The sequence below is a fragment of the Pinus tabuliformis genome, chromosome 5_2 (genome assembly GCF_031772625.1).
Source record: "Pinus tabuliformis cultivar Carrire ecotype Pingquan chromosome 5_2, CPIR1, whole genome shotgun sequence".
Classification (NCBI taxonomy): domain Eukaryota; kingdom Viridiplantae; phylum Streptophyta; class Pinopsida; order Pinales; family Pinaceae; genus Pinus; species Pinus tabuliformis.
Window position 1 is genome coordinate 755709713 of NC_142306.1, and position 7095 is coordinate 755716807.

The 7095-nt window shown below is 35.1% G+C and overlaps 1 pseudogene; it reads right to left on the bottom strand.

The window, feature by feature from the left end:
- Positions 1-2712: 2712 nt before the first annotated feature.
- LOC149161465 (uncharacterized) lies at positions 2713-5336 on the bottom strand (annotated as a pseudogene).
- Positions 5337-7095: the final 1759 nt, after the last annotated feature.

The window sequence follows — 7095 nt, forward strand, 5'->3', positions numbered from 1 at the left end:
CATGGTCCTTCAATCTAGTAACTGCAAATTTCACCTTCTTTTTTTCATCAACCTCCTCATAGTTGAAATACTTGTCCAATGAACTGATCCAGTCCATCAACTCTTCTACATTGAGATTCTTATCATACAAACGTATTTCCACCTTTGGTCTTCCACTTACTTTGACCAACATTTTGAGTACTTTGGTAGCTTCTCTTTCATCCTCTTCTTCTTCCTCAGAAGATTCCTCTACAACACTGGCATCTCCTTCATCATGTGCTCTCCTTTTAGCAGTTTCCATTGTCTCCATCTTTGTATGCATATTTTGAATCTCTTCTAGCAGAACTGCATTCGCTACAGGTCTCCCCCGACCTATGCCAACTCCTCTCCTAAGTGGCATGTTTACTGTAGCAAAATTAATCCTTTGCTTTGATACCAAATGATGTGGATGGTTACCAAAATTGATGTGGTCGTCTACAATTAGACTAATGGTTCACTTAAAAACAATCAGCGGTGCGTTAATAAGTTTATGTATGTGTATTTCCTCCTCGGGGTCCTGCTAAGCTGACTAATCATCGCTGGTCCCACTTGAATTTCTACTCCCGAACGCTTCAATATGCACCATTGATTTATTTACCCAATCCTATAGATATCGCGACATATCGTGCGCCAACTAGCCTGACCGATCTCCACCGTCGATCTATCCCGCCCGATCCAACGACTAACACACAATATCGCGCGCTCTCTAGCACGATCGATATCATGTTGAGAATGCGTGAGAAAAGTGGTTTTCCCATGCTATGTGTCACCAGCTTAGGTTAATCGCGCAATTTGGAAAAATACCATTTACCATTTATTTTCCACGCGATATACCACTTACTGTTTTCCAAATACTACCCATGTGCTTAATACAAAACCCTTAATAAATGTGCTTAATAAGATTTAGCGCCTAATCTCGGTATTAACCCTTAATGCTATTTTGTTGTAATTCTAAATGAAACACATAAATTGGACATAATACCCGATTAGGGTACAAAACGACGATACATAGATTTAAGAGAAATTCTGCACCAGGAATAACATGCAATACCACACTTAATAAATTATTCAATAACATAGAAATTATAGAGTCTTGTCCCTCTCGGTGCGACTACAACAATTTGTTTGACCTCTGTTTCACTCGCAAACCCTATCTTTCTCTCTCAATTTCTCGCTTACTCACTCTCCTATTCCATTCCAAATCTATCATTACATTTTTTCCCTTTCTTTTATGGATCGAATCCTATCCTAACAATATTGACAACTCAATCTTTATTTTTATCAGCTCAACTATTAAATCCCTATTCTCAAGCTCTGATACACACCTATCCTAACACTTAACTCTTGTTCTAAAAATAATACAATCATTTAATTGCTACTATAATTGAAATAAAGATTAATTCGAGAGGTTTAACCCTCTCTGCTAAAACTAATTTTGACCACTCAAGTCAGTCAAATTCATCTCTTGTTAGTCACAACATGTGAACATACAATCACATTGCTGGCTAATTCCGGATGCTCCTGCATCATACGTTGATTTCCCTATCATGAAATTCAGTTATGCCTACATAAACCTATATATACGGAGATGAAAGAGTGGGGATATGAGACGTCAAGGCATGGGATGTTTTGAAAGTTCCTGCAGTGCATTTCAAAACCAGAATAAGCCAAATCGGCACTCATTTACGAGGTAAAAGACATAAATATTCATTATGAACATCATGGAAAAAGACCTTGGAAAAATTTTATGGTCTTTTCACATCTTAGAGGAGGTTAACTTTTTAAATTTAGGTAGTGTAGATTTTCATTAAGGAATAGATATGAAACAAAGTCATTACTTAGTTTTGTTTCATATCTATTGGATATACTGAATATGCAAACATGACATAATAATGAACCAAAACATAATAGTCAACCTAAGCTACATCAATATATGCTTTGTATAATTTGTTTTGTATGATATACCTGACAACTAACTAGCAAATGTAAACATTCTTAAACATTGAAACATTTTGTTCGTTGCACATGTAAAAGAAAAGCATAAATTCTGTTTTTACCAAGATAAAGTTGTCACCCATTAACAAACATTAGAGATTAGGAAGCCTCTCGAACAACAAATTGAGAAGACAAATATTTATTTAAGCAAATTCACAACACATATGACCAGCTCCTTTAATGATTTAAATCTCCCCATCATCTCAATCAATATGTCCACAAATAAATTGTATGCATTATCGGGATATGAGTCCATTTCCAATACGATCAAATTACTTCCACGTTGCATATTGAGTCTCAAGATAGAGCATGAAATCTATTGAAAAAGTATCCCATTCACTCTCAAATATTTTATCATGTATGCCCCTGCATACACATACAAGACAACCTACATTTACAGTGGTTTATATTTTATCCACATACAACCTGCATTTACACTGGTTTCATTGTAAAGCGTTGAAAGTAATAGTAAAATCCAGACTTACATGGTTGTAGTTTGAAGCAATGCGATTGAAGAGGTTTTTTCCATATCTAGCAACTATTTGACACAAATTCAGTGATTCCTCTATTGAGGACCACAAATACAGGGAGTGCACAGAAGGTCGAATACTGACAATCAAATATTCTTTATGGTTTGGCTAGTCGAGTGGGGCGTCCGATCAAATTGGATGAGCATACAACTAAGCTTCAAAAGGGGTCCTATGCAAGTGATTTTAAATGATATCCCTTGGAAGCTTCAACATAGTACTCAGTATCATCATACAAAGGACCACCCAAAAACAGACCATCTGATCCTGTCGAAGTTTGAAGAACCAAGTCACCCTTTTTCAGAAGACCATTGCTACTGTCATTTTGAGCAATTATTTTAATGTCAACACCTAGGATTGCTGGTAGCACTGACCCTAAATGTACTTTCCTAGGCACCCCACAAAAGAAGGAATATTAGGTTGGCACCCATTAGTTTTAACAGCAACGTGTTGACTTCTTGGATAAAACAAGACCTTTTCAAAACTATTTTTCTCACTAGCATTCCTTTTATCTCTCATAACAAAGACCATTTCATCTTCAAGATTGGCCCAATGAGTGTACTTATATACAACAATGTTGCTTGGTCCATTATCACTTGAAACAAGTTTGACATTATTGATCATATCTATAAATGCACCCTCCTTTTTCCATATGTCTACAATAATGCTTCGAGACAACTCATTTTCTTTGGGATAAGAACTTGAATCAACATGTATTTCACCACTCAATAGATATTTTTCACCAGTCAAATATATAGGCTTATGGTTCAATACATTGAATTCTAATGAAGACATTCCAAAGAAAATGCACGAGTTCAAGAAATGAAGCATGTGCACATGAGAAGCTTCTAAGAAGATTTGCTACCATCCTTTCTCAATCAACAAATTCATGGGTTCTTTGTTTGGCTATATGATGTAAGAAGCCACAGGATGAGTAGACATAATATGTAACCAATAGCCTTTTTGGATAAACACTATCTCTGAATGATTAGAAACACCAACATTGACATCAATAACCTTTCTCTCCCAACACCAGTCATCATCCCAATCTAACAAATCAGATGAAGGTCCATGTTTTACCTCAAGACACAATGCACCAGGTAGGACTTTCTCAAATATGAAGTCACTTCTCTCATTTGTTAAACTTAAAGAGTTAAGCTTCTTTGAACCTAGAGTTCAATAGCCAGAGAAGTAAGTGATATAGAAACCGAGGAGTCACATCTTTCCTTGCATATCACCAATCCACAGATATCAACAAGGGTCTTTATAAATTCAATGCCAAACATTGGTCTAGTTACTATCACATCAATATGTGATGGTGAAAATTGAAGACCATAATCACGTTCTGCGATTGTGGTTAGTGGGGATATTTGATATTAACATGGTTGAACCTCGAAGTAGAAGTTTCCCATATCACCAATCCTCTTTAGTTGAGGCTTAACTTTGTCTGGCCCATGTGTCAAGCCAACTTGATGCTTGCCATAATAGTCATTTGTCACTAATTTTATGGAACCACAAATATTATAATGTGTTGCTTCTATCTTTGGGATTGAAGCCATGTTTGGCATAACCATGAAATTCTCGAAACTGCTAAACTCGAAGTGATCCTTCTCAGCCTTGATTGTGTATCATGTTGATGTTGCATGATCAAGTTTGTAATATACCTGGACATCTGTTGTAGTTCTTTCTCGTCCATCAACTAATATCTTAACACCTTCAAAAAAGACTCCTTCAGAAGTCACCACAATTCCTCCAACTGAGAAACCTGTGACCTGAAATGGTTGAGATATATTAACATGACTGTGCTCAACAAGAACCTCTATAGATGGAAGTGAAACATCAAATATTGTATTCTCACCCTTGTAGAATGGAAACAACCTTTATTTTCCACATGGAATAAAATTAAAAGAAAATTTACCATATGCATCAGATATTGCATGACAAAGCGCTTGATTTGGCCAAGGAGCTTCTTTTAGGGCACTTCACCTCATGGACATCATCTGAATAAAGGTATACATGAACACCTAAAATAGGGTTACCCTAAGAAACAAATAAGCCATCCATATCATAACTTGGGACATAAAAGATGTCATCTACTATCAGATTTACAAAGCCCAACTCCATCTCTCGAGAGCCTCTTTGGATAATTGTTAAGAGAACATGAGAATAACGTATTTGAAAGAGAATATTATAGAAACTATACTCTATAAACCTCAATCATTGCTCCTCATGCGTAGCACCATCCTAGCTAGGATCGACATTAGGTATGAACTTGTATCTTCTTCCTCTGTTTAACAATTGGCTCATAGAGCCCACTCTTTCCACTTCTTCACATTTGATTTCATGGAGGAATACTGTTTCCTCTGGACCCTCATCCTTAAGGAATCTCCAAACTTGTTCTGCGTATCAAACAAAGGAAAAGAGAGAAAAATATCATGGCCTTTCCTTTTTGAAGAAAAAAGTAGTGGGATTTGATATGACCTGATATTTGTATACTTCCCGAGGATTGATGAAGTTTACGTATTCATGATGGGAAGAAACCAACCTATATTTATTTGGAGTAATATTTGTACACATATAACTGCCTCCCTACGATGTAAACACATCATTAATGAGATCATCACTGGTGGAAATGAGTTCAATGTTCATATTGGCACGACCTCCATTTATATCTGGACAACTTTATGCTCCAAGAGCCCCCATCACTCTCCCAAAAGTAGTGAACCTAGTGAAGTGAAAATTGATGTCTTCATGGCCATTGTAACCATTCCGATCCACTAATACATATTCACCCATTTAAGATATATTCACCAAGTCAGGGAATATGAATATTTCCAATGTAATTTTTCCACTCGATAATCTTAACATCAAATCCCAAACTGTCTCGTTCATCTTCACATCAAATCCAAAATTGTCTCATTCACCTTTAGAGAGATCTTGAAACAATTTTTCAAAATTGTATCGAATCTGCACAAATATATTTAAAAAATTATTAATGTATGCTGCTTGATTACCAATCAAAATGTTTAAAACAATACAACACCAATAAATTTGTATTTCATCTTGATTGCACATAATTCACCTTCCTTCGTAGAATTCATATTGCTCATAGATCTTTTCTAGGTGCTTCAATTGTTGTAACGCATATTTTGTAGATGATCTTGATAACCCCGTTATCTGCAATATGACTATCATTTTGAAATGATTCATTTTATGTATTTTTTATTTATAATTATGGTAAATCAATAATTCTTTAGATTAAATAATGAATCTACTCCTTGAACAAAGATTATATGCAAAGTAAAAGTAAAATTTACATGAGTAAATTTTTATCTTTTCAAATTCCCCTTATATTCATCAAAATTTCGAGTAAAAAACACAGAGTATTGTTACAACTTACATTGTTTGGTGAACTAACGATTGTGTCCAGAGCCTGCCCATAATTCTCCATAGTATTAACACAGGTCAATTGCTTCAACAATTTTACTGGGTTTCCTTTGCGATCAATGTAGGGATTACATTTAAAATGCTCAAATATTATTTTTAAAAATTCTTGAATTGCTATGGGATTTACCACCGAAGACGCAACCTAATAAACCTTTGGGTTTCCTTTGCGATCAATGTAAGGATTACATTTAAAATGTTCAAATATTATTTTTAAAAATTCTTGAATTGTTATGGGATTTACCACCGAAGAAGCAACCTGATAAACCTTTAAGCCATGCTTTCCTGCATGTTTGGCAATGGTTGAATTGTTATGGGATTTACCACCGAAGGAGCAACCTAATAAACCTTTAAGCTATGCTTTCTTGCATGTTTGAAAATGGTTGCTAAAGTTTTGTTCGCAACCATGTCTGCAGATATCTGCAATTTGAATTCAACAAAAAAAAATAACACATTTAAGAGAAAAAAGATAATGGTTTTTTGGGTTGAAGTTTTGAAGACATATATGGAAGATCTGATCTCCCAAGAGAAATAAATAATATAGAGAAGTTCTAAAAAATCAAATAAATATGATTTAAATAATTAAAAAATGTCAAATCTAAGTTTGGAACCATCCACTATCATCTTCCAGATATAGATGAAAAACGTAATCTAATAAAAAATAAATTAATATGGAAATACTCTAGAAAATCTAAAATTAATTACGAAATGCTGACCAAGAGGCAAGATAGTTGACCTTTGCCATAGTGTGTAATGATTGGATCAATCATTCTCAAGCTCAATATTTGATTTAGCTCAACAACAATGTGAGAGTAATCGAGCATTGGATCCAAAGGTTTCCTTAACTTTGCTAAAGATTGACTTTCGAAAAAACCTCGACATCCATTGATCCATCGATAGCGGTACGAACTGCAAGACATGTGACCAACATATGAAGTACCCACCATGTCCCTGTTACAAGGAACTTCGAATCTAAAAACCTATTAGTTCTTTTCCAGGTATTAGTAGTGCATTGCATCTCTCTTTCTCTAGTTCCCAACTGGTTGTTGCTAATTCAATGCCCATATGTCATTTTTCATGGGCACCAAAGACATGGATCCACTGAAAATAC